This window comes from Fundulus heteroclitus, chromosome 7, assembly GCF_011125445.2.
Source record: "Fundulus heteroclitus isolate FHET01 chromosome 7, MU-UCD_Fhet_4.1, whole genome shotgun sequence".
Lineage (NCBI taxonomy): Eukaryota > Metazoa > Chordata > Actinopteri > Cyprinodontiformes > Fundulidae > Fundulus > Fundulus heteroclitus.
Window position 1 is genome coordinate 10,725,206 of NC_046367.1, and position 27,238 is coordinate 10,752,443.

The following is a 27,238-nucleotide window of genomic DNA, read 5'->3' on the forward strand; positions in this document are numbered from 1 at the left end:
TATCAGCCATTTAATTACCTTTCACTCCTATATGTGCAGGAACCCAAAGAAACACAGCTGATAACCCCATCATCTGAATATGATATAATATTTGTTGAATTACTAATAAGATATCTGGACGGCTTTCTGAATGATTTCTTTTTAAACTGATCAATGATGAACTTGAATCTGAACATATGACAGCTCTTAATGGTCTCACTTCCTCAATCCATTCTACAGCAACTAATAATGCAATCATTTCTGCCGTATAAACAGATATTCCTTCATTTAATTTCTTCCCTATATGCAGTTTAAACTCTGGAATTATTACACCTACTCCAGTTTGTCGTAATTGCTTTTTTGATGCATCCGTATACATTTTTACATTATTATAAAACTGTTCTATATATTCCTCCACTATTATAGAATTACACATATACATTTTATCTTTATTTTTCTTTTCCAATATTGTTAAATCTACTATTGTTTCAGGTAAAATCCATGGTGGTGTTATTGATAATGGTACCGTTGGACTAATATTTAAATGATTTAATCCTAATTCTGTAGCTTTCTGAATAATTGTCCAACCTTATTATGAACCCTTTCCTTTTCACTGCAGGAATGTAACATTCATAGCCAACTAAACATCTCAATATATTAAGTATCCTTTTACATTTTTCAATAACCTTATCTATGTGCACTTTCCAGGATAGTTTTTTTTACCAAACCATACTCCTAAGAATTTAAATTGCTTTACTCTCTCTAGATCTTTGTTCTGCCCTGAATATGTTTAACATGTTTAAAAGACATTTAAAAACTACTTTGAAATGTTAATATACCGTTCTCTGTTTTAAATGAATTTGCGGTGCTTTTATGTTGAAAATCTTCCGAACCGGAAGTAGGAAGTAAAGACGCAAACAAGAGGAAGAGAGCGTGTGTGCATCGTCTCAGGGCAGCAACAATGCAGTTAATCTCTCCGAAAGCAATGGTTGTAAGTGTTGCTCATTGTTTACAGATTCGATAAGATATGTTAATATCTTTTATGGTTATTTTGTGTATAAAAGCAATGGTAAAATGTCGTGGTCTGTGTGACAGCAGAGTGTGTGTGTTTACTTGCTAATTTGCCGCTTTTCTAGCCGGCTGTGAAAATACCTGTTGAGTTAATATTAAGCAGCTGATACTTTGATACGTTAATACTGATATTTACATGGCTGTTTATTAAGCCATTTTTTAGTATCTTTCTTTTCTAGTTTTACACTGGATTCAAAGCAGTCAGAAATGCTGACTAAATGTGTAAGAAGATAATAAAGGAGCAAGCAGCTCACTTCCTGCCTCTTGAATAAGGAGTTTGGCTGGCTGTTTATCTGTGTTCACGCAAGAGCAAAACACATAGAGAGAACAGTACAATCTTGATTATATAACTTCAGTTGTACTTCTTGATTTCTTTTCTGAGTAAAAAGCAATACTTTTGTTTTATCTACCGAAGATTTAAAACTCCATTTGTAAGACCATTGTTCAATCTTATGAATTGCTTTTTGGACTTTCCCTACAATAAATTTAACATTCCTTCTACGTTTCCAAATAGCTCCGTCATCAGCAAACAATGAACAACCCAATTCATTTTCTATTTCTTTAAGTGTATCATTTATCATAACTGAAAATAATAAAGGACTGATAATACTGCCTTGTGTGGTTCTTTTTAATTTCTCCCTGAAAGTCTCTTACCAACTCTTACCTGTATTATCCATTCTGGCCTCTGGAAATAAAGTTAAAAATCTTGGTGTTGTCTTCGACCAAGACATGTCATTTAAATCCCATATTAAACAGGTTTCCACAGTTTCCTTTTTTTCACCTCAGGAATATCGCCAAAATTAGAAACATTCTGTCCAGGGGTGATGCTGAAAAACTAGTCCATGCATTTGTTACTTCAAGGCTGGACTATTGTAATTCTTTACTATCAGGAAGTCCACAAAATGCAGTTCGAAGTCTTCAGCTGATCTAAAATGCTGCAGCAAGAGTTCTGATGAAAATCAACAAGAGGGATCATATTTCTCCAATTTTACCTTCCCTTCATTGGCTTCCTATTAAATCAAGAATAGAATTTAAGCTTATAGTTAGAGTGGCTCATGTTACCCTGAGCTACATCTGTAGTTATGCTGCTATAGGCTTAGGCTGCTGGAGGACATCGGGGCCTATTTCTCTCACTCTACTGATTTCTACTGTTCTCCAGTCTACTGTTCTCCAGTTTTGCATTGCATTACATTGAAATGACTGTTGTCATTTCAGCTTGTAACTTTTTGTTCTCTCTCTTTTTTCTTCATAGTAGGTACACCTAGTCTGACGTTCTGTTAACTGTGACATCATCCAGGGAAGACAGATCACCACTATTACCATCTAATGTATAACAGATCACTGGATCAATGTGTGCTTCTGTGCTTTTTTTGTCTGTCTTGTTGTGTCTCTGCTCTGTCTTCTGTAACCCCAGTCGGTCGAGGCAGATGACCGTTCATACTGAGCCTGGTTCTGCTGGAGGTTTTTCCTTCCTGCTAATGGGTGGTTTTTCTTTCCACTGATGCTTCATGCTTGCTCAGTATGAGGGATTTTTGCAAAGCCATGGACAATGCAGACGACTCCCCCTGTAGCACTGCGCTTCTCCAGGAGTGAATGCTGCTTGTTGGGACTTTGATGCAATCAACTGGTTTCCTTATATAGGAAATTTTTGACCAATCTGTATAATATGATTGATTTTGACTTTGTAAAGTGCCTCGAGATGACATGTTTATGAATTGGCGTTATATAAATAAAATTGAATTGAATTGAATTGTTAAAAAGTTCTCTACCCAATGATAAATTCTTCCACAAATTCACATTTTCCTCAATTTGATCAATAATCCCTCTTTCCACATCATATCATAAGCCTTTTCTATATCTAGGAACACTGCCAAAACACTTTCTTTGTTAACTTTTGCTGTTAGTACCTCATGTTGTAAACACACAATTGGATCCATATTATTTCTTCCTCTTCTGAAACCGCTTTGATAATTTGATAAGTACCCTTTTGATTCAACAAAATAAATTAATCTTTCAATTACCATTTTCTCCATAATTTTACTTAAACATGATGTTAAAGCAATAGGTCTATAATTTTCTGGTTTTGAGCTATCTTTACCCGTTTTTGGAATTGGAACCACAATAGCCCCTTTCCAACTTCTAGGTCATTTCCCATTTTCTATTATAAATATCTAATAATATTAATTTTGAGTATTCACTTAGCTTATTTATCATTATATACCATATTTGATCACTCCCTGGGGTTGACATCTTAACTTTCCTCATGGCTCGTCTTAACTCCGCTATAGAAAAATCGATTTTAATAATACTATTTCCTTCTTCTCTGTTTATCATATGTCCTTTTTCCAATAAAGTTATAGCTCTATCCATTTTCTACTCTTCACTAATACTATTGGAACTATGTATTTGTACAAATGTTTGTGACAACATTGTTGCTTTTTCTTCATTAATAACTGCCGTTGTTCTATCACTAACTAAAACTGGATAACTATAATCACTTTTAATACCATTCATTCATTTAATCATTTTCCATACTTTCCCTATATCTGTTTCTCTTCCTAATGAATTACAATAATTTCTCCAATATTCTCTTTTTGTATTTCTTATAACTCTTTTTACTATAGCTTGCATCTTCTTGTATTCAATTAAATTTTGAAAATTCTGATTTCCTTATAGAATTTTAAAAGCTTTATTTTGGGATTTAATAGCCTGGTCACATTCTATTGTCCACCATGGAATTATCTTCTTTTTATGTATCCCTCCTTTCTTTGGAACTGACTGTTGAACAGCTTCTATGATTGAACTACAAAAGATTTTGTTTAATAAATCAATACCAAGATTGTCATGTTTGGTTTTAAGTGTTTTGCCCACATGCAGAATGCACTCGGTACACAGGTGGTGTTCTCTACGAGGATTTATTGATCAAGGAAAGAAACACGGGTTTGCGGGAAGAATCTGCCACAGCGACGGTATCACGGGAGGGAGAGCGGAGCCAGAGGTGCCGGGTCGGTCTAAAAGGCAAGAGAGGTGATTTAGCCTAAGATAATGATTTGGTGGAAATACTGAAATGCGCACGCTTACCACAGAGTGCGGAAACCCAGACCGGGGGGAAGGCGATCGCGGACTCAGCGTCTGTCCGGTGGTGGTTGGTGACCGTCAGAATGATGGGCGTGGGCAGCAGTGGGGGTCCGAGCAGCACCAGGGAAGATCCAGAGATCCTGAGCCAGCGGGAGGAACCAGGTGAAGCCGGGAAGAGCCCTGGACCGCGAGATGAGGCTTCAGACTCAGAAGGGACCAGAGGAGCTCAGGTGGAATCCGGCAGGTAAGCAAACGAGGATCACGAGAGGAGAACCTTGGAGACACAGAAAACTGGTTCTTAGTTCAAATAGAGGTTCAGCTAGTAGAAAGCCGAGGCCGATCTATCATACCACGACGGTAACAATCTGGCGTCCTCCCGCTGTTCATGCGCCGTTCTTATAGTGCAGCCCCTGGCGCTGCTGAACCACCTGCAGGTGTGCGTGCCCCGCCCACCAGTCGAACAACAGACACCTGTTGGACACCTGAAGGAAGCAGAGAGGGCAGGACCGGCAGCGAGCTGCACGGTTCTGCCGGCTGAGTCCTGACACCACCCCCCCCTCAACGGTCGCCTCCTGGCGACCGCGTGGAAGACGTGGAGGGGCGAGAGGATAGGAATGCATCAATTAGGGACTGGTCAGGGATGGAGGAGCCTGGGAGCCAGGACCGATCCTCAGGGCCGCGACCTACCCAATCGACGAGGTATTGATACCCTCTACCCCGCCGACGGGAGGCCACGATCCGTTGGATCTGGCGTCCATGGTGGTCCTGGGTGGGTGGAGGGGGTTCGGCAGGAGGGCAGAAAGGACTAGTGATCACGGGCTTGATCTGTGACACATGGAAGGTGGGGTGGACGCGGGAATGAGACGGGAGGCGGAGGCGGACGGTCGTGGGACTGATGATGGAAATAATTTCATAGGGGCCGGTGAAACGGGGTGACAGTTTTCGTGAGGTGGACCTGGAGGGGATGTCTCGGGTGGATAGCCAGACTCGCTGACCGGGATGGTAACTGGGGGCTGGGATCCGCCTCCGGTCAGCGAATCGGCGGTTCTGTTCAGCGGTCTGTTTGAGGGTCTGGATGGTTTGAGCCCAGAACTATCTACATCGGCGTATGTGTTCGTTGACAGAGGGGACAGTGATCTGTTTGTTTTCCTCGGGAAGTAATGGGGGCTGATAACCAAGGGAGGCCTCGAAAGGGGACATGCCAGTAGCTGAGGAGATGTGACTATTGTGGGCGTATTCTACCCAAGGAAGGTACTTGCTCCAGTCTGAAGGGTTATTGGATGTGAGACAACGGAGGGCGGTCTCCAGCTCCTGGTTCAACCGTTCTGTCTGACCGTTGGTCTGCGGGTGGTAACCTGAGGTAAGAGTGTACCGGGCCCCGAGGGCCGCGGCAAACTCCCTCCACACCCGCGAGATGAATTGAGGACCACGGTCAGACAGAACGTCCTGTGGGATTCCATGCAGGCGAAACACATGTTTCACCAGGAGCTGGGCCGTTTGGAGGGCTGAGGGGAGTTTTCGGAGAGGGATGAGGTGACAGGCTTTGGAAAATCGATCAACTATGGTGAGAATTGTTGTCATTCCTTGTGAAGAGGGGAGGCCGGTAACAAAATCCAGGGCAATGTGTGACCAGGGGCGTTCGGGGATTGGGAGGGGCTGGAGGAGGCCTGCTGGGGGTCTGTTGGATGGCTTATTCTGGGCACACACAGGACACGAGAGGACAAATTGTTTAGTATCTTGGGATATGGTGGGCCACCAGAAACGTCGGGAGAGGAACGTGAGGGTACGATGAATGCCTGGGTGTGCAGAGAACTTTTCACAATGGGCCCACTGGAGGACACGGGAACGGGCAGATGAGGGGACGTAGGTGCGGTTTGCCGGGCCGGTACCTGGGTCTGGTTCTGAGCATTGGGCACGAGTAATCAGATCTTGGATCTCCCACTGGAGGGCTCCAACAACACAAGAAGGAGGGAGAATGGGTGCTGGTTCCTTCTCTGAGTCAGTGGGGGCATAAAGGCGGGACAGGGCGTCGGGTTTAAGATTCTTTGAACCGGGACGGTAGGAGATGGTTAGATTGAAACGAGAAAAGAAAAGGGACCAGCGGGCTTGTCTAGGGTTCAGCCGCTTGGCCGTTTGGAGGTAAGCCAGGTTCTTGTGATCGGTCCATATTAAAACGGGCTGCTCGGACCCCTCGAGCCAATGGCGCCACTCCTCTAGGGCGAGCTTGATGGCCAGGAGCTCTCTGTCCCCGACATCGTAATTTCGCTCAGCAGGGGTCAAACGTCTAGAGAAGAAGGCACAAGGATGTAACTTTTGGTCCTGGTCCGAGCACTGAGACAACACTGCACCAACTCCGGTGTCAGAGGCATCGATTTCGACAGTGAACTGCTTCGCAGGGTCAGGGTGAATGAGGATGGGTGCTTGGGAGAATCTCTTTTTTAGGTCAGAGAAAGCTGTATTGGCCTCGGGATTCCACTCGAAGGGGACTTTCACAGAGGTGAGGGCATGGAGGGGGGGCGGCGATCTGGCTGTACTTTCTGATGAAACGGCGGTAAAAGTTTGCGAATCCCAGGAAACGTTGTAGCTCCTTCCTGTTTTCAGGTGCAGGCCAGTCGAGAACAGTCTTAATTTTCTCAGGGTCAGATCGTACCCGCCCCCCTTCCAGGATGAGACCGAGGAAGGTGACTGAGGGTTTGTGGAATTCGCACTTCTCCGCTTTGACGAACAACCTATTCTCTAGGAGACGTTGGAGAACCAGGTGTACGTGACGTTGATGTTCGGTTAAGTTGCGTGAGTAAATGAGAATATCATCCAAATACACGAAAACAAAGATGTTGAGGAAGTCACGGAGGACATCGTTCACCAGAGCTTGGAATACAGCGGGGGCGTTGCACAGGCCGAAGGGCATGACTAGATACTCAAAATGTCCCAGTGGTGTCTTGAAAGCCGTCTTCCACTCATCCCCCCGGCGGATCCGCACTAAGTGATAAGCATTACGCAGGTCTAACTTAGTGAATATAGTAGCTGACTGGACCGGTTCAAGGGCGGAAGAGAGGAGTGGGAGAGGATACTTATTCTTAACAGTTATCGCATTTAAGCCGCGATAATCTATGCAGGGACGAAGGGATCCATCCTTTTTGGAAACAAAGAAAAACCCAGCACCGAGAGGTGAGGACGACGGACGAATTAGCCCTGCCGCAAGAGACTCATTGATGTACTTTTCAAGGGCCTGACGCTCACTCAGAGAAATATTATAGAGGCGACTGGTCGGCAGCGGGGCGCCTGGCAGGAGGTCAATTGCGCAATCGTACGGGCGATGCGGTGGAAGCGAGCTGGCCTGGGTCTTACTGAAAACCTGCCTGAGGTCATGATAACGCTCAGGAACTAGTTTTAAAATCTCAGGATCTACCTGAGGAATCTGCTGTGCGGGAGTCGCGCAGAAGGGAACAGCGGACTGCAGACAGTTAGCGTGACATCTGGGGGACCAAGTTTCAACCCGTCGGTCAGCCCAATTAATCTGCGGGTTATGCTGCTGTAACCAAGGAAAACCTAGGACAATAGGAGCGTGTTTAACCGGAAACACAAAAAAGGTAATCAGCTCCCTGTGATTACCTGAAATCACGAGTTCAAGAGACTTAGTTCTGTGAGTAATCATGGGGAGAACCCCACCATTCAGGGCGGACACCTGGAGGGGGGTGCACAAAGGAACAGTCTCGAGTCGTGCTCGGAGGGCAAAGGACCGATCGATTAAATTAAAGTCGCACCCCGAGTCAACTAGGGCGGATAACTTAAGGGTGTCTCGAACAGAGACGATCGCTGCTCGTAAACAGAGCCGTGGAGGAGAAAATAAGGATAACTGAGATTGGTCCGCCGGATCCTCCGCTAATACCGACGGACCTGATCTTTTGGCCGCTCCGGGCAATCTCTAATGAAGTGGGCGGGAGAGGCGCAATAAATGCACAGCTTAGAATCCATGCGCTGTTGCCTCTCATCTGGAGTGAGCCGAACCCGGCCCAACTGCATGGGTTCCGGGGGTGAGGGGGGCGCCGCAGCGGGTCTAGGGAGATCTCGCTCTGGCGGAGGTGGCCGGTAAATGGGTGGTCTGTCGGGTCGATTTCTGCCTCGAACCCGTAGTCTGTTATCTAACCGAACTGCCAGCGCAATATATTCATTAAGAGTCGGCGGTTCCTCCTGACGCGTCAGCTCGTCTTTAAGAGACTCGTCAAGAGATTGAAAAAACACTGATTTCAGTGCGCGCTGTTCCCAGCCAGCAGCAGCCGCCAACGTGCGGAACTCTATGGCAAAGTCGGCTACACGCCTTCCCCGCTGCCGAAGGGCTAAGAGTCGCCGAGAATCCTGCACCTCATCAGATTCGGCAGCGAAAACCATTTTAAACTCGGTTAGGAATTCACTGAAGGTAACGCCAAACTGTTGGCAATTTGGGAAGCGGGATTCCGCCCATCTGAGTGCTCTACCCGTTAGTAAACGTAAAATAAAAGAAATCTTCGCATCATCCTGAAGGTATAAATGTGGGGAGCAATTGAAAACAAGGGAACACTGAAATAAAAAACCCCCACAATCTCCGCTGTCACCAGAGAACTTCTCAGGATTAGGTGAGGGAATCCCGGGGACGGGTGGTGACGTCTCCGCTGACGCGGACCCGGGGGAGGGGCTAGGAGACTCGGAAACCGCTGACTGAAGACTGGCGTTTAGCATACCCGTCAGCTGATTTATCTGGGCCGAAAAACCCTGTAGTTGACTCTGAAGACCGAGTACCGTAGATTCTAATCCCCGAATTTGGTCCTGTTGGGCCGTTAAAGCCCTACCGAATGCATCCGTTGGGTCAGTTTGGCCAGATTGTTCTTCTGTCATGTTTGGTTTTAAGTGTTTTGCCCACATGCAGAATGCACTCGGTACACAGGTGGTGTTCTCTACGAGGATTTATTGATCAAGGAAAGAAACACGGGTTTGCGGGAAGAATCTGCCACAGCGACGGTATCACGGGAGGGAGAGCGGAGCCAGAGGTGCCGGGTCGGTCTAAAAGGCAAGAGAGGTGATTTAGCCTAAGATAATGATTTGGTGGAAATACTGAAATGCGCACGCTTACCACAGAGTGCGGAAACCCAGACCGGGGGGAAGGCGATCGCGGACTCAGCGTCTGTCCGGTGGTGGTTGGTGACCGTCAGAATGATGGGCGTGGGCAGCAGTGGGGGTCCGAGCAGCACCAGGGAAGATCCAGAGATCCTGAGCCAGCGGGAGGAACCAGGTGAAGCCGGGAAGAGCCCTGGACCGCGAGATGAGGCTTCAGACTCAGAAGGGACCAGAGGAGCTCAGGTGGAATCCGGCAGGTAAGCAAACGAGGATCACGAGAGGAGAACCTTGGAGACACAGAAAACTGGTTCTTAGTTCAAATAGAGGTTCAGCTAGTAGAAAGCCGAGGCCGATCTATCATACCACGACGGTAACAATCTGGCGTCCTCCCGCTGTTCATGCGCCGTTCTTATAGTGCAGCCCCTGGCGCTGCTGAACCACCTGCAGGTGTGCGTGCCCCGCCCACCAGTCGAACAACAGACACCTGTTGGACACCTGAAGGAAGCAGAGAGGGCAGGACCGGCAGCGAGCTGCACAGTTCTGCCGGCTGAGTCCTGACAAAGATTCATGTCAATTTCCTTAATTTTATCTTCACTTATTTCCTTATATTTCTCCCAATCTGCTCTACTAAATTACCAGTTACATAATGTTTCACACCCTCCATATGTTGCCCTATGTTCCCCACCACAATTACAGCATGTATCCTGAACCTTTACACCACATTCTTGTATTTTGTGGTCCCCTCCACATTTTAAACAGCTCTGTTTGCCCCTGCACACTGCAGCAAATGTGACCATACCTCTGACACTTGAAACACCGAAGTGGAGGTGGAACATAAGGCCTAACTGAATAACACAAGAAACCCACTTTGACTCTATCTGGAACTTCTGGAGTAGAAAATTCCAGAAGCACAGATAAGCTGTCAACTCGCTCATTATTAACTGTTTTCTGCAATCTCTTTATATCCTTGACTTTAACATGATTTTATGTTTTAATTTCTCTAGATCTTCATTAACTGGAATTCCATAAATAACTCCTCGGGATCCTTTCTTTTCTCCCAACACTCTTTTACTTTCCACTCTTTTATTTCCAATACTCTCAACACTCATTGCTTTCCTTTTTTGTTCTTCCAATTTACAAACATTTAGCAAGCTTCCATCTCTCAGCGTTTTAGCCATTTCAACTTCCCCTATTTTCTTTTTTGTTTCCTTAGAAACTATTTTTGGGCTCAGAGCAATATTTTCATCTTCCTTTTTGAATTTTAATGTTATCTTCACCTCCTCTTTCATGATCTTTTCAGAGTCTTCAGCTGATCCAAAATGCTGCAGCAAGAGTTCTGATGAAAATCAACAAGAGGGATCATATTTCTCCAATTTTAGCTTCCCTTCATTGGCTTCCTGTTAAATCAAGAATAGAATTTAAAATTCTTCTAACGTATAAAGCCCTTAATAATCAAGCTCCATCATATATCAGAGCTCTGATTACCCCGTATGTTCCTAACAGAGCACTTCGCTCTCAGACTGCAGGTCTGCTGGTGGTTCCTAGAGTCTCTAAAAGTAGAATGGGAGGCAAATCCTTTAGCTATCAGGCTCCTCTCCTGTGGAACCAACTTCCAGTTTTGGTCCGTGAGGCAGACACATTGTCTACTTTTAAGACTAATCTTAAAACTTTCCTTTTTGACAAACCTGACAGAGTGGCTCATGTTACCCTGAGCTACATCTATAGTTGTGCTGCTATAGGCTTAGGCTACTGGAGGACATCAGGGTATATTTTTATCACTCTACTGATTTCTACTGTTCTCCAGTCTACTGTTCTCCAGTTTTTCCATTCCATTCCATTGAAATGACTGTTGACATTTCAGCTTTTAACTTTTTGCTCTCTCTCTTTTTTCTTCATAGTAGGTACACCTGGTCTGACGTAAATAAAATTGAATTGAATTGAATCTTTTTATGCACACCCTTGCTTCCATCATCTGTACTGTCGTCTTCAAGATTTCTTTTGTCTCCTGAATTCCCAGAACCTCTGCCTGCTTCACTACGTTTGAATTTTCCACTTCCCCGGTAACTAGCAACTGGCGTTCAACTATCCGTATCCATATCACTATGTAGTTCTTCCTCATCCTCTACAACCTGAGCCGCCATCCTGATCCAGTCACAAACTTGCTTATGCCTACCGCCAACCTTTTCCTTCTTCCTTCAGATAGATTTCTCTGACGAAGCAACGCACGCACCTGTTTCCAACCAGCCTGTCACTCAGTCTCCTACCCGAGAGCGTCCTGTCTGCTCATCTCCATCAACATGGTTTAACCTCTCCTGTCGGGAAGTCTGACCAACAACAACTCTTAAATGCATCACGTGACTTTTGGCATAAATTTACTGCAGCGTGGGTGGGATTGTTTTGTAGTCGAGCAGAGACCATTTTGTACTGGAGGAAAACTTATAAATGATATTTTGAGCGCAAGGTTGGCGGACATTTTGCAAAACAAATTTTTTTTGTGTGAAACATATTTTTGTGTGCAAAACAAGTTTTATTTGTGTGCAACACCTTTTTTGTGTACAACCTTTCAGCTGAAGACTTTGAACTGCATTTCAACCAGTAAACTAATGTTTGAACCAGGGGTGTCAAACGTACGGCTCGCCAAACGATTTAGTCCGGCCCGGTGCCCAAATGCATTATCATTATTCAACGGCTGTATCTCCTCGCTGCATCGACCGATCTGCACCTGATTTTTTGTGAGTTGTGGGGGAGCGCTGCCAAACGGGTTCGTGTGAATCGCCCGGTGGACGGGCAGGGAAATTGCGTGACAGCTCCTGCGGTGAATGGCGGCAGGCGGTGCGCGTACCCCAGCGGTGCTTGGCTGCGAGGGCCGCTCATCGCCGCTTGCGGCTTTAATTATTATTATTATTTATTCTTTGGACTTTTGAAACGGCTTTTTGGAGGCCTAAACATGCATGAAAACTCACCAAACTTTGCCCAAAATTGTCCCCCGTGAGAAATCGCATGATTTTAGTGTAATTGAAAGCGGGCGTGGCAAACCCGCTCAACAGCGCCAACTAGAGTGAGTTGGGCCAAACCGTAACACGTAGAAAGCTGAAATTTTTTACCTAGGTAGCTTTTTTAAAGTTATGAAAAAAAGTCTATTGTGGGTATGCTCTAAAACCCACAGGAAGCCTGCCATTTTGGATCAAAGGGTAAAATATTGACGGTTTTTGCCTCGAACTTTAACGAACTAGTCCTAGGCATTTTAAGTTATCACTTTCAAATTTTTTCAGCGTGGAGATGAGACCTTGAGGGTTAAAAGTTATCAAAGGTTTTATGAAATATGCATATTTGCCTGAGCTGTCGCATTGCAAAAATCAGGTTTGTGGAAAACCATTAAAAACGCATTAAATCAGTAAGCCCCAAGCCATGCTTTGTCTGAGAATTATGAAACTCGGTAAGCAGATGTAACTTCTCAGTCCCTACAAAAAAGTCTCTTGGACCAATTGTGTAAACCCTAAAGAAAGTCAATTAATTTTCATCAAAGATGTCATTTTGTCATAAAAACGGGTATTATTTTTGACCACAAGATGGCAGCATAATACTTTGAACCTCTGATTTACCCATGTCTATTCTTAATCACTCTTACTTTTATTTATCGACTCTTTAGCTTTCTTATCAGCCATTTAATTACCTTTCACTCCTATATGTGCAGGAACCCAAAGAAACACAGCTGATAACCCCATCATCTGAATATGATATAATATTTGTTGAATTACTAATAAGATATCTGGACGGCTTTCTGAATTATTTCTTTTTAAACTGATCAATGATGAACTTGAATCTGAACATATAACAGCTCTTAATGGTCTCACTTCCTCAATCCATTCTACAGCAACTAATAATGCAATCATTTCTGCCGTATAAACAGATATTCCTTCATTTAATTTCTTCCTATATGCAGTTTAAACTCTGGAATTATTACACCTACTCCAGTTTGTCGTAATTGCTTTTTTGATGCATCCGTATACATTTTTACATTATTATAAAACTGTTCTATATATTCCTCCACTATTATAGAATTACACATATACATTTTATCTTTATTTTTCTTTTCCAATATTGTTAAATCTACTATTGTTTCAGGTAAAATCCATGGTGGTGTTATTGATAATGGTACTGTTGGACTAATATTTAAATGATTTAATCCTAATTCTGCAGCTTTCTGAATAATTGTCCAACCTTATTATGAACCCTTTCTTTTTCACTGCAGGAATGTAACATTCATAGCCAACTAAACATCTCAATATATTAAGTATCCTTTTACATTTTTCAATAAGCTTATCTATGTGCACTTTCCAGGATAGTTTTTTTTTACCAAACCATACTCCTAAGAATTTAAATTGCTTTACTCTCTCTAGATCTTTGTTCTGCCCTGAATATGTTTAATATGTTTAAAAGACATTTAAAAACTACTTTGAAATGTTAATATACCGTTCTCTGTTTTAAATGAATTTGCGGTGCTTTTATGTTGAAAATCTTCTGAACCGGAAGTAGGAAGTAAAGACGCAAACAAGAGGAAGAGAGCGTGTGTGCATCGTCTCAGGGCAGCAACAATGCAGTTAATCTCTCCGAAAGCAATGGTTGTAAGTGTTGCTCATTGTTTACAGATTCGATAAGATATGTTAATATCTTTTATGGTTATTTTGTGTATAAAAGCAACGGTAAAATGTTGTGGTCTGTGTGACAGCAGAGTGTGTGTGTTTACTTGCTAATTTGCCGCTTTTCTAGCCGGCTGTGAAAATACCTGTTGAGTTAATATTAAGCAGCTGATACTTTGATACGTTAATACTGATATTTACATGGCTGTTTATTAAGCCATTTTTTTTGTATCTTTCTTTTCTAGTTTTACACTGGATTCAAAGCAGTCAGAAATGCTGACTAAATGTGTAAGAAGATAATAAAGGAGCAAGCCGCTCACTTCCTGCCTCTTGAATAAGGAGTTTGGCTGGCTGTTTATCTGTGTTCACGCAAGGGCAAAACACATAGAGAGAACAGTACAATCTTGATTATATAACTTCAGTTGTACTTCTTGATTTCTTTTCTAAGTAAACAGCAATACTTTTGTTTTATCTACCGAAAATTTAAAACTCCATTTGTAAGACCATTGTTCAATCTTATGAATTGCTTTTTGGACTTTCCCTACAATAAATTTAACATTCCTTCTACGTTTCCAAATAGCTCCGTCATCAGCAAACAATGAACAACCCAATTCATTTTCTATTTCTTTAAGTGCATCATTTATCATAACTGAAAATAATAAAGGACTGATAATACTGCCTTGTGTGGTTCTTTTTAATTTCTCCCTGAAAGACTCTTACCAACTCTTACCTGTATTATCCATTCTGGCCTCTGGAAATAAAGTTAAAAATCTTGGTGTTGTCTTCGACCAAGACATGTCATTTAAATCCCATATTAAACAGGTTTCCAGAGTTTCCTTTTTTTCACCTCAGGAATATCGCCAAAATTAGAAACATTCTGTCCAGGGGTGACGCTGAAAAACTAGTCCATGCATTTGTTACTTCAAAGCTGGACTATTGTAATTCTTTACTATCAGGAAGTCCACAAAATGCAGTTCGAAGTCTTCAGCTGATCCAAAATGCTGCAGCAAGAGTTCTGATGAAAATCAACAAGAGGGATCATATTTCTCCAATTTTAGCTTCCCTTCATTGGCTTCCTATTAAATCAAGAATAGAATTTAAGCTTATAGTTAGAGTGGCTCATGTTACCCTGAGCTACATCTGTAGTTATGCTGCTATAGGCTTAGGCTGCTGGAGGACATCGGGGCCTATTTCTCTCACTCTACTGATTTCTACTGTTCTCCAGTCTACTGTTCTCCAGTTTTTCATTCCATTACATTGAAATGACTGTTGACATTTCAGCTTTTAACTTTTTGCTCTCTCTCTTTTTTCTTCATAGTAGGTACACCTGGTCTGACGTAAATAAAATTGAATTGAATTGAATCTTTTTATGCACACCCTTGCTTCCATCATCTGTACTGTCGTCCTCAAGATTTCTTTTGTCTCCTGAATTCCCAGAACCTCTGCCTGCTTCACTACTTTTGAATTTTCCACTTCCCCGGTAACTAGCAACTGGCGTTCAACTATCCGTATCCATATCACTATGTAGTTCTTCCTCATCCTCTACAACCTGAGCCGCCATCCTGATCCAGTCACAAACTTGCTTATGCCTACCGCCAACCTTTTCCTTCTTCCTTCAGATAGATTTCTCTGACGAAGCAACGCACGCACCTGTTTCCAACCAGCCTGTCACTCAGTCTCCTACCCGAGAGCGTCCTGTCTGCTCATCTCCATCAACATGGTTTAACCTCTCCTGTCGGGAAGTCTGACCAACAACAACTCTTAATGCATCACGTGACTTTTGGCATAAATTTACTGCAGCGTGGGTGGGATTGTTTTGTAGTCGAGCAGAGACCATTTTGTACTGGAGGAAAACTTATAAATGATATTTTGAGCGCAAGGTTGGCGGACAGTTTGCAAAACAAATTTTTTTTGTGTGAAACATATATTTTTGTGTGCAAAACAAGTTTTATTTGTGTGCAACACCTTTTTTGTGTACAACCTTTCAGCTGAAGACTTTGAACTGCATTTCAACCAGTAAACTAATGTTTGAACCAGGGGTGTCAAACGTACGGCTCGCCAAACGATTTAGTCCGGCCCGGTGGCCAAATGCATTATCATTATTCAACGGCTGTATCTCCTCGCTGCATCGACCGATCTGCACCTGATTTTTTGTGAGTTGTGGGGGAGCGCTGCCAAACGGGTTCGTGTGAATCGCCCGGTGGACGGTCAGGGAAATTGCGTGACAGCTTCTGCGGTGGCTGGCGGCAGGCGGCAGGCGGTGCGCGTTCCCCAGCGGTGCTTGGCTGCGAGGGCCGCTCATCGCCGCTTGCGGCTTTAATTATTATTATTATTCTGCCCCCCTAAAGAGGGGCCTTTTTGGGGGCTTTCTCATTTTCAAAAACTCACCAAACTTTGCAGATACAAGGTGACTGTTGAAAAATTTTGTATTTTAAGGTCGTCACAAAAATCAAAAGAAAAATGCCTCAACGGCGCCACCTAGCAATTTTCAAAGGACCCTTTGCTATTCACTTACTTCATCGTAGAGACATGAAATTTGGTACAGTGGTAGAGCTCACCAAGACGCTCAGAATTTACAATTAATGTCATAGTGCAAAAATCACAGGAAGTCGGCCATTTTAGATTGAAGGTCTGATTTTGACCTCAATTTTGACAGTTACAGCATTGGTATTTGATCGAACTCCTCCTAGAGATTTTGAGTGAGCGGCTTGAAACTCGGTCAGTCTGATCATAAGGCATGGCCAATTAAAAGTTATCAAAACGGTGAGTTTTTGAGCATGCTGAAGGGGCGTTGGCAGGGGTCAAAGTTCACCTACTCGCCATGAAACACAAAACTGTTATATTTCATACACAAAAACTCACAGAGCCACCAAACTTTCAGTAGTTGATCACCACTAGGTCTTCTTTAATATCCAATGGTCAAATGATGACATTGCTTAGGCCACGCCCCCTGACAACAGGAAGTGTCATGTTTTGTTGTAAGCAGTCGCTATGTTACCCCTCTGAGCTAATCAACATGAAACTGTGTCAAGAGACAGAAGACATATTGGTGTGTTGTGGATTCCAGCCCCAAGTGGATTCCATGGAGCAGGGCGGCATGGTGGCGTGGGGAAGTCACATCAAACCATATATTTTTAATCTTTTGACAGCATTATTTGCTCAAACCTGTCCACCAGGTGGCAGCAAGAGACCACAAATAAACCACAAACCAAGTTGTCTTGTTCAGTAAGGCAAGGCAAGGCAAATTTATTTATATAGCACAATTCAGTACAAAGACAATGCAAAGTGCTTTACATGATTAAAATATAGCAAAATAAAACAGAATAAAAGCAAGTAGGAATAAAATGTAGATAGAAAAAAGAAACAAAAAGTGGTGATTCAGTTAACTAGAACAGTTGAAGGCAATCCTAAACAAATGTGTTTTTAATCTTGATTTAAAGGAACTCAGGCTTTCCGCACCTTTACAATTTTCTGGAAGTTTGTTCCAGATCAGTGGAGCATAGGAACTAAATGCTGCTTCTCCTTGTTTAGTTCTGGTTCTAGGTATGCAGAGTAGGCTAGAGCCATAAGACTTTAATGGTCTGGATGGTTAATACACTGATAACAAGTCTGATGTATTTAGGTGCTAAGCCATTCAGGGATTTATAGACGAACAGAAGTTTTTAAAGTCTATTCTCTGATATACAGGGAGCCATGGAAGGACTTTAGAACTGGGGTGATGTGCTCTACTTTCTTAGTCTTAGTGAGGACGCGGGCAGCAGCGTTCTGGGTCAGCTGCAGCTGTCTGATCCACTTTTTAGGCAGGCCTGTGAAAACACCGTTGCAGTAATCAATTCTACTAAATATAAACGCATGGATTAGTTTTTCCAGATCCTGCTGAGACATCAATCCTTTAATCCTGGAAATGTCTTTCAGGTGATAGAAATCTGACCTTGTAACTGTCTTTAGATGCTTTTGGAGGTTCAGGTCTGAGACCATTACTACTCCAAGATTTCGGGCCTGATCAGTGGTTCCTAGCTGAAGCAACTGAAGCTGTGTGCTAACCTTTGATCTCTCCTCTATTGGTCCAAAAATTATTACTTCTGTTTTGTTTTTATTAAACTGAAGAAAATTTTGGCACATGTACGTATTGATTTCTTCTAGGCATTTACTCAGTGCTTGAACTGGTTCATAGACACCTGGTGACATGGTGATGTAGAGCTGTGTGTCGTCTGCATAGTTATGGTAGCTGATGTTGTTGTTTCTTATGATCTGAGCTAGAGGAGCATGTAGATATTGAATAGGAGGGGACCCAGGATGGACCCTTGGGGAACCCCACATGTGATTTTTGTAATCTTCGATGTAAAGTTACCTACTGATACAAAAAAGTCCCTGTCCTTTAAGTAGGATTTAAACCAGTGGAGAGCTGTACCACAGAGGCCGACCCAGTTCTCCAGGCGCTCTAACAGAATGGAGTGATCAACAGTATCAAATGCTGCACTGAGGTCCAACAGAACCAGCATGGTGGTTTTTCCGCAGTCTGTATTTATATGGATGTCATTAAACACTTTGATAAGGGCGGTCTCTGTACTGCGGTGAGCACGGAAGCCAGACTGGAAAACGTCAAAGCGGCTGGTCGTTGTTAAGAAGGTGTTTAATTGTTGAAACACAGCTTTTTCAATAATCTTACTGATAAAGGGGAGGTTTGAGATGGCCCTGTAGTTCTGGAGTAGTAGTTTGTCTAAATTGTTCTTTTTTAACAGTGGTTTGATAATTGCTGTTTTTAGGGACTGGGGGGAAACACCTGAAAGAAGGGACGTGTTTATTATCTGAGTCAAATCAGACGCTATGACAGGCAAAACTTTCTTAAGGAAAACTGTGGGTAGAGCATCAAGACAGCATGAGGAGGAACTTAGCTGCTGAATGATCTCCTCTAAGCTTTTGGAGTTTAATTGGCTGAATTGGGACATTTTGTCAGGATAAGTTCCAGCTGAATACGGCTTTGGTTCTAGAGTTGGTGTGGATGTACAAACTGATCTTCTAATTATCAGTTTATTTATTTTTTAGACTAGGTCCATATGAGAGGTTGCAAGAAAACTTGTAACTTTACTGAATTTGCAGCTTAAGAAGATTGGGTTTGACAGACAACACCAACTGTCCCCTCAATCCAGTGCACACAATACCACAACAGACCTCATCACGCTCTACAGTACATCAAGAAAACTAAATCAACTAAAACAAGTTCACGAGTGCACATGAAATGAAGTTAATACATATTTGTGTGTCAGGGTGTCTAAGCACTCTCCAGAATATGACATCTCAGCAGAACCTGTAATAATTATAGAAAGTAACGTTATAGTTGTTCTGCCTTTTGTTAAGACAGCAAGGAATTCATGTCGTGAATACATTACACAAATAAGATATAAATTAATTATTAGTCAGAGGAAATCCATGGTAAAAACAGTTAGAAACGTTTTGGGTTCATATTTAATCGTTCGGCGGTGGCCTATCGGCCCGCCGAACGATTTAGTCCGGTCCGATGGCCAAATGCATTATCATTATTCAACGGCTGTATCTCCTCGCTGCATTGAGCGATCTGCACCAGATTTTTTGTGAGTCGTGGGGTAGCGCTGCCGAACACGTTCGTGTGAATCGCCCAGTGGACGGGCGGGCAAAATGTGTGACAGCATCTGCGGTGGCGGGCGGCCGGCGGTGCGCAAATCCCAGCGGTGGCCAATAGGCCAGAGCGGCGCTTTGCTGCGAGGGCCGCTCATCACCGCTTGCGGTTTTAATTGGTACTTACACTTGTAAGTTAAATGAACACGACCGATAGGTTCAGGAGGTGAAGGCGGTGAAACTAAAGGTCGCTGAGTAGTGAATCCCTGCACCGGTGGACCCGTGGATCGTAGGGGTCTCTCTATTCGGCCTCGGTTCCAGCTACGTAGTCGGGTATCCAGCCTGATGGCTAAAGCAACCATGTCCTCAAAGGAGCTAGGTTCCTCCAGTTGGGCTAGTTCGTCCTTTAAATTTGCGTCTAATGCCTGGAAAAAGACTGCCTTTAACGGCTTGCCTTCCCAATCAGCGACTGCAGCAAGAGTACGAAATTCTACCGAAAAATCTGAAACACGTCGCCCCCCCTGTTTTAACGAGAGCAGAGAACGGGATAATTGGACCGGGTTCAATTCGGCTGCGAAAACAGTCCTAAATTATGTAACAAACTCCCTAAACGAACACCCGAACGCCTGACAGTCCGAAAATCGGGCTTCAGCCTACGGTGGCCGACAGGTGCAAACGCCCTGCAACTTCAGAAAACATGTGCAAATAGGCAAAAGATGAGCAAATTAAGAAACCAACTTCATCAATTTGACAACACCTGTGCGGCATTCAGCAAACGCGCTGCATATACATAAACGCTGCATATACATAAACGTGATTCAAAAAGAAAACCAACTTCATCAATTCGTGTACAAACGACATGAGTATACAGAAGTATACTCGTGACGTCATCACACCCACAGCTCTTGAGCATTTCTTTAACATTCAAAACTATTTATACACTACACCATCATATCTTATTGAAAACGTTTTTTTTTTTATTAATTTCTAAAAAGTCTAAAAAATATCTAAAATTGCAGAACTGTGGGTATAAAACCAGCAATAGCGGGAATTTATTTGTTGGGAGTTGTAATTGTTGTAGTTGTAGAGGCGATTGAATATTTAAAAAAAAAAAAGAGCACTTTGTAGAAACAAAATTAGCTATACGAGCAATATTTATGGAGATAATTTCTTGACAAAACGTTGTAAGCAAAAAAATGTGTTGCACACAAAACTTGTTTTGCACACAAAAAGATATGTTTCACACACAAAAAATTGTTTTGCAAACTGTTCGCCAACCTTGCACTCAAAATATCATTTATAAGTTTTCCTCGGGTACAAAACGGTCTGTGCTCGTACAAAACTGCCTCTGCTCGCACAAAGCAGCCTCTGCTCGAGTACGAAACAATCCCACCACCGCTGCGGTAAATTTGTGCCAAAAGTCACGTGATGCATTAAGAGTTGTTGTTGTTGTTGTTGTTCAGACTTCCCGACAGCAGGGGGCGCACCCGAAAGAAACTGAAACGCGCCGGTTTGGCTGAGGAAGAAAGACGTGACACCATAGCTCAGTGCAGCTAACAGCATCAGCACCCCACAGGTAACTTTCAAAGCTTTCCCGGTGAAAAAGTAACAGCTCACTTTGCAGATAGAACATGTAAGATTTCAGTTAAAGGTACTGCTGTGTTACAGTAAGGGACCATGTTACGTTTTAGAGCAAATTACATGAAAGCTAGCCTTAGGTTGAACGCCGTGCTAAAACAACTTTTGCTTTGTAATGTAACCCCACTGGTTGGCTTCTCCCTTTACTTTGTTGTCAAATAAATAGTACCTGAGTGGATACCCAGATAAATGCATTGTTAACAGATTATAATGTGTTTTTATGTTGTTTTCAACTGACTGTCTGTTGTTCTTATTGGTGTAAACCTAAATTGGTGTTTGGATATGATAATTTATCCTAAAACTGTTAAACCAATGCATGTATGCTTATGTGCAAAACGGATTCTTAAGCAATTTAAAATAATTGCAAACGAGTGGATATTGATTATTTGAAAATTGGTAAGGAAATTAATTAAAAATTGCGTTTTCTAACATAAATATGAATGTTACAAGTAAAGCATATAGCAGCAGATCTAGATTATATCTCACTACCTTTCTAACTCCTTAATTTCTTCAAAGTAAAAATGAGGTCATCTGTGCCCAATTGCAAATATGTGTTGTGCACTTAATAAAATTGGTTTGGCCATGGCAAAAACCACAGCTGGAATTGGCCACATGGGCAGATATTTTCTTAAAACATTTGTTTTCCTCTTGGTAATTTTTTTTTTTCTTTAAGAGGAGTATTATCCTTTACATATCCATAACACATATCTGTTTTCCAGCATCCACTGATGAGGTGAAGGTCATCAAAGTTCTGGGCTGGATGGAAGGCTACCAGATCATCAACCTGCTTTGAGACACGCCGACTTCCATCACAAGACTACCAAGACTTGAACAATTCAAAATTTTATGTAATCTTTAAACATACGGCAGATGATTTGAGCTTGTTTAAAAATAACTTAATATGTAACCGTTTTAGTTCCCAGTATTAACTACTTTGATCAGTAACTGTTGCAGCATGTCCTTCATAGCTCTACAAAGGTTAAAGAAAAGGTCAGGTTTGAGGTTCTAAATTTCCTGACAGTCTTACATGCAGAAATTGTTTTTCATAGTCCTGTTTTTGGCTTCATCCATTTCATCAGCCAGTTTGTTTTATACAGCCCGCTTTATGGTAATACATGGATTGTTTACTGGGAAAAACCTGGAGAATTAATGGAGTTCTTTCAGTCTTGATTTCAACAATAAAAGCAATCCTTGTGGAAAGGTGTATTCACTTTGATTGATATTGGTAAGAATTGGAAATGAAGACTTTATGAAAGGGTATGTTTATTATGCAATGTGGAAAATAAAGGACTGTTTAATTTTCCCACACTGTTTGCATCCTCAGGTTTATTAACAGCTCCATGTGCCCCTTTTTCCAATAACCTCAGCATTTTCAAAATTTTTATACAGTACCATACACATTTACCATCATAATCCCAGCAGTTCTACACTTTTATTCAGTGAATGCACTAACTTAGTTACATTTCCCTGGCTAGATTTTACTACTTAAAAACCTTTTGCAACAATGGTAACCACAATAAGATTAAACTCGTAAAGTGTTGGTCATACTGGAGAGTAGCAACATATATATATATATATATATATATATATATATATATATATATATATATATATATATATATATATATATATTCTGAGCCGTGTGATTCAGAATGTCCCAGTGCATCCATGGCTGCCCTCAGTGCTACCAAGTTGTTCAGGGCTCAACACATTGCCAGTTTCAGAAATAGTGACCCCACAGTGTGGGTCATCCAGCAGTCCACTGTTGTCCCAGTCAATATGAGGCAGGCAGAGTCCCTGCAAGAAAGATATATAGAGAATAAAAAAGAGGCAGTGATTCTGTTGCTACAACTTACTGAATATAATTAAATTTATGAAGCTAAGGATGGAAAAGCAAATGACTCCAAAATCCATTAATTATTTTGAAGGACCATAATAAACAGATTTCAAAGAAACCAGTTTCAGTGCCACCTCTCTGATGTACTCAATGTTTTGTTGTATTGGAGTGATCAGATAAATGATCAGATAAATTCATTTCTGGTTTGAAATATACGCATTAATGTGAGAAACTGTATAATAGCCAGCACAAAAAAATCCTTCTTACCTCTGTGATTTCTGGTTCTACGACAGCATGCTGGATGCTTCCCATCTTCCATAACTGACTGAGTGTTAGATTCCCCTCAGTTCTGAGTGAATTGTCATCCCAGCCACTGCTGATGGTGTGAAAACTTAGTTGTAGTCTTGGGACAAATAAATGGTGACAACAGAAGTTATCTAACATGTTTGACAGGTCAAGCGAATTGTTGTCCTCTCCTGAGTGCAGCACATTGTTGTGTATGTTAGTTCCTGCGCACCACACGTCTCCAAAGACGTTTAATTCTGAAAGGAGAGTAAAGATCAAATCATAGTCTAAATACATTATTTTTCAAAAGTCCGTTACACAGCATTTTTAGATCAGAGATAAAACTAAACAGGGCCTTTAACTGAAATCTTACATGATCTATCAGTGAGCTATTACTTTTTCACTGGGAAAGCTTTGAAAGTTACCTGTGGGGTGCTGATGCTGTTAGCTGTGTTATCACGTCTCTCTTCCTCAGCCAAACCGGTGCGTTTCAGTTTTTTTGGGTGCGCCCCCTGCTGTCGGGAAGTCTGAACAACAACTCAATGCATCACGTGACTTTTGGCACAAATTTACCGCAGCGGTGGTGGGATTGTTTCGTACTCGAGCAGAGGCTGTTTTGTGCGAGCAGAGGCCGTTTTGTACTCGAGGAAAACTTATAAATGATATTTTGAGTGCAAGGTTGGCGAACAGTTTGCAAAACAATTTTTTGTGTGTGAGACATATCATTTTGTGTGCAAAACAGGTTTTATTTGTGTGCAACACATTTTTTTGCTTACAACGTTTTGGCAGGAAATTATCTCCATAAATATTGCTGTTGCTTCGGTTGTTGGTCAGCTTTACCAGCAGGCTGAAGAGGAGGTGGCGCAATTAAGGAGGCAAATCCGAGCAAGGAGAAGATTGATGCGGCAGAGGAGGCTCAGAAGGCAGGCTTTGCTCACCCATCTATTGCCAACTGGTAGGCATTTTAAGATTGACAGCCTATTTCCTACTTTTATCTTTAAAAAAAACATTGAGGATGGTATTAAAAACGTGATCATGTTGAAATTGTGACTGTTTTTCTATAAATAATTAAAATGAAGACCCAGTTTTAACATTAGAAGCAGTATGGCAGTAGAGTTAAGCTACTTTATTGCACCTACTGACCTTCACAGCATTGATCATTAAGAAAGGGAAAAAAACATATTTTTATGTCTGCCCACCTTTACAGTGATTAATCTATAAATTATGTGCAGTTAGTTCAGCCCATTTTTTTCAGTGAAGTGGTAAAAATACCAGAGAAGGGAAGCCATTTGCTACATTTACTATACATTTTACCTTTTCTTTCTTGAGAACTATAATAATCTGCATGTTAAGCAGGTATAGTTTTATGCTGTGAAAAGGTGACAACTGAAAAAAAAACAATTATGGTAACATTTGGCATTTTTTATTTACAGGAAGAAACAGAAACAAAATATTTGAGGATAAACACTTCTGTGCCGATCCTTCAAATATTTTTTAATGAGGGGGACCTGAAACCAGCCTTCTAGCTAAACAGGGTCACCATCGTCCTCCTCCTTCAGCTGCTGCCCATCCAGAAGGCCCATGGATGGCCACAGGAGATAGAGGTGCTGGTGACCCTCTGCTGGCTGGCCTGCGGTGCATCCTATAGGGAAACAGCTTGCCAGTAAGATCCCTTACCGTCTTGTCCTTAAATAGAGCCAGCAATGACACACAATTGATACATAGATTATTGATACATAGACCATCTTCTTAAGGGCGCCTGACGTTTGCCCCAAAAGTAATCGCCGCCTGCTGCATCCTCCACAGTATTTGTACAGAGGCAGGGGACCAGCTTGACTTGTAGGATGAGGAGGTCGACCCAGAAGAGGATGACCATCCGGCGGCTGAAGACAGGGAGCGGCTCCAGCTGGCTGCATGTTTAAGTTGACATGACTACACCTGACCTAATGTAGATCAGTTGGAGTCATGTACACATGCTGCTTCATTTTATTTTTTTCACCACCTGTGAAAATACAATAAATAATCAGTAAATTATTTTCCATTCCCACTATTTTTAATTGTAGGTTTATAGGCGTTGTCTATTTGTATAAGATCTTAATAAGTTATTTCTTTGTTTTAAACCATGTTAGTAACTGTTAATTTGTTGAATATATTACACCTTCATTCTGTTCCAAAGATAATACATTTGTATAAAATAAATGTCTGTTATTTTCATAAACTATTATTACTATTGTTTTCTTTCCCTCTTTTTCCTCTCAATTATTCGTGTCCTGACTCAGAAGAAACTGAGATAGGAAAAACATTTGTAGATTTTATTTATTTATTAATTTTATATGCTGCTGTCATCCTTGGGATACATTTACAATTTATTCCAACAAGTATTGAGTTAATAAAGCAACACGCGTCAGTCAGATAAACACAAAACAAATAAATCATAACCAGCGGTACTACGCACACTACTTGGCCGACAGAAGTGTATTAAAAACAGACTAACGGCCCTGGGTGCGGGTTTCCCTCGGAGGTCTGCGGGTCACTCTGCTCCGCTCAACGTTGGACTTTTTATTAAAATTACGCACTAACTCTGTAAACGGGCCACATAGGGAAGCTTAAAAGTATAATGTTCTTGCCTCAAATGATCTTAAAACGTACTTTTGAACAATAACAGCAACAGAAAAGGGAATTTTTAACTTTCCGCTGTGAGCTCTGTTTGCGCTGTCTCGAATCAAGCTGCGGCCGCGGCAAGCGGTCAGTCTGAAGAACGCACAAGTTCCGTGGGGTCTAAAATCAGCTGTTCCACTTAGTGCTCCCCCTAGAGGCCTGGAGCACTTCCGTTGTGGAGTTGGTTTTCTTTTTGAATCGCGTTTATGTATATGCAGCGCGTTTGCTGAATGCCGCACAGGTTTTGTCAAATGGATGAAGTTGGTTTTCTTTTTGCATCGCGTTTATGTATACGCAGCGCGTTTGCTGAATGCCGCACAGGTTTTGTCAAATGGATGAAGTTGGTTTTCTTTTTGCATCGCGTTTATGTATACGCAGCGTGTTTGCTGAATGCCGCACAGGTGTTGTCAAATTGATGAAGTTGGTTTCTTAATTTGCTCGTCTTTTGCCTATTTGCACGTGTTTTCTGAAGTTGCAGGGCGTTTGCACCTGTCAGCCACCGTATCAGCCCATTTCAGAGCTCTACCGGTTAAGAGGCGAATAACAAACAAAATCTTTGACTGATCAGTCGGGTAAGTTCGGGGAACACGGTTAAAAACGAGATTACATTGGAAGAGAAATCCCCCACAATCTCCAGTTTCTCCTGAGAATTTCTCAGGAGCCGGAGACGAGCTTTCAGAGAGCGGAATCTGATCTGACAGATGGAGCAACCAGAGTGTGGAGGAACCAGCAGAATCCAGGGAAGGGAACCTCAGGCCCGGCTTGGTATCACCAAGTGAGTAAGAGGGGGAACGCCAGAGCAACATCTGAACTTCAGGGATTCTTAGGAGCTGGTTCGTCGAGCGAGATGTCAAGGCGGGTGAGAAGTCCAAACAAAAACTAAGGAAAAGCAGGAAATCCAAAAATTAGTCAGATTTCAGAGATACGATAAAACTCACAAGTTCAGGTTTCCAAGATCTGGTCTAAGGCCACGTCGTACGACAACTGGCTAAGGCTCTGGCATCTTCCATCTATCTGAGTCTTCCCTAAGACGCCAGTGAACACTGCTCCAAACAAGCCGCAGGTGTGGGCCACGCCCCCCAGCCAACTAGAACCACCCATGGAACAGAGTTAGAACAACGACCAAACAGAGAATCCTGACTATATATATATATATATATATATATATATATATATATATATATATATATATATAACATGCAAGATATTTCTGCAAATGACTTTCTCAGTACTTGATAGTTTTAGTACATAACATAAAATGGCATACAAGGCATTTGACATTTTAAAAGTTTTAAGCCCCCCCCCCCCCCCCCCCCCCCCCCCCAACAAGAGAAAATCCTTGTTATTCGAGGCTGTAGCGCACACA

The 27,238-nt window shown here is 42.3% G+C and overlaps 4 long non-coding RNA genes across 4 annotated transcripts; 1 reads left to right on the forward strand and 3 right to left on the reverse strand.

Annotated features, from left to right (window-relative positions):
- Window positions 1-3,899: 3,899 nt before the first annotated feature.
- Window positions 3,900-4,763, reverse strand: LOC118563599. The gene is made up of 3 exons (XR_004931293.1): window positions 4,479-4,763; window positions 4,132-4,402; window positions 3,900-4,061 (listed from the first exon to the last, which is right to left on the reverse strand). It is a non-coding gene; the product is annotated as an uncharacterized LOC118563599 (long non-coding RNA).
- Window positions 4,764-8,407: 3,644 nt separating this feature from the next.
- LOC118563688 lies at window positions 8,408-9,719 on the reverse strand. Its single transcript, XR_004931353.1, has 3 exons — window positions 9,583-9,719; window positions 9,236-9,506; window positions 8,408-9,165 (listed from the first exon to the last, which is right to left on the reverse strand). It is a non-coding gene; the product is annotated as an uncharacterized LOC118563688 (long non-coding RNA).
- An 11,197-nt stretch (window positions 9,720-20,916) lies between these two features.
- LOC118563600 lies at window positions 20,917-22,292 on the forward strand. The gene is made up of 2 exons (XR_004931294.1): window positions 20,917-21,030; window positions 21,812-22,292. It is a non-coding gene; the product is annotated as an uncharacterized LOC118563600 (long non-coding RNA).
- A 446-nt stretch (window positions 22,293-22,738) lies between these two features.
- Window positions 22,739-23,682, reverse strand: LOC118563602. Its single transcript, XR_004931295.1, has 3 exons — window positions 23,640-23,682; window positions 23,197-23,471; window positions 22,739-22,889 (listed from the first exon to the last, which is right to left on the reverse strand). It is a non-coding gene; the product is annotated as an uncharacterized LOC118563602 (long non-coding RNA).
- Between the last annotated feature and the right edge of the window lie 3,556 nt (window positions 23,683-27,238).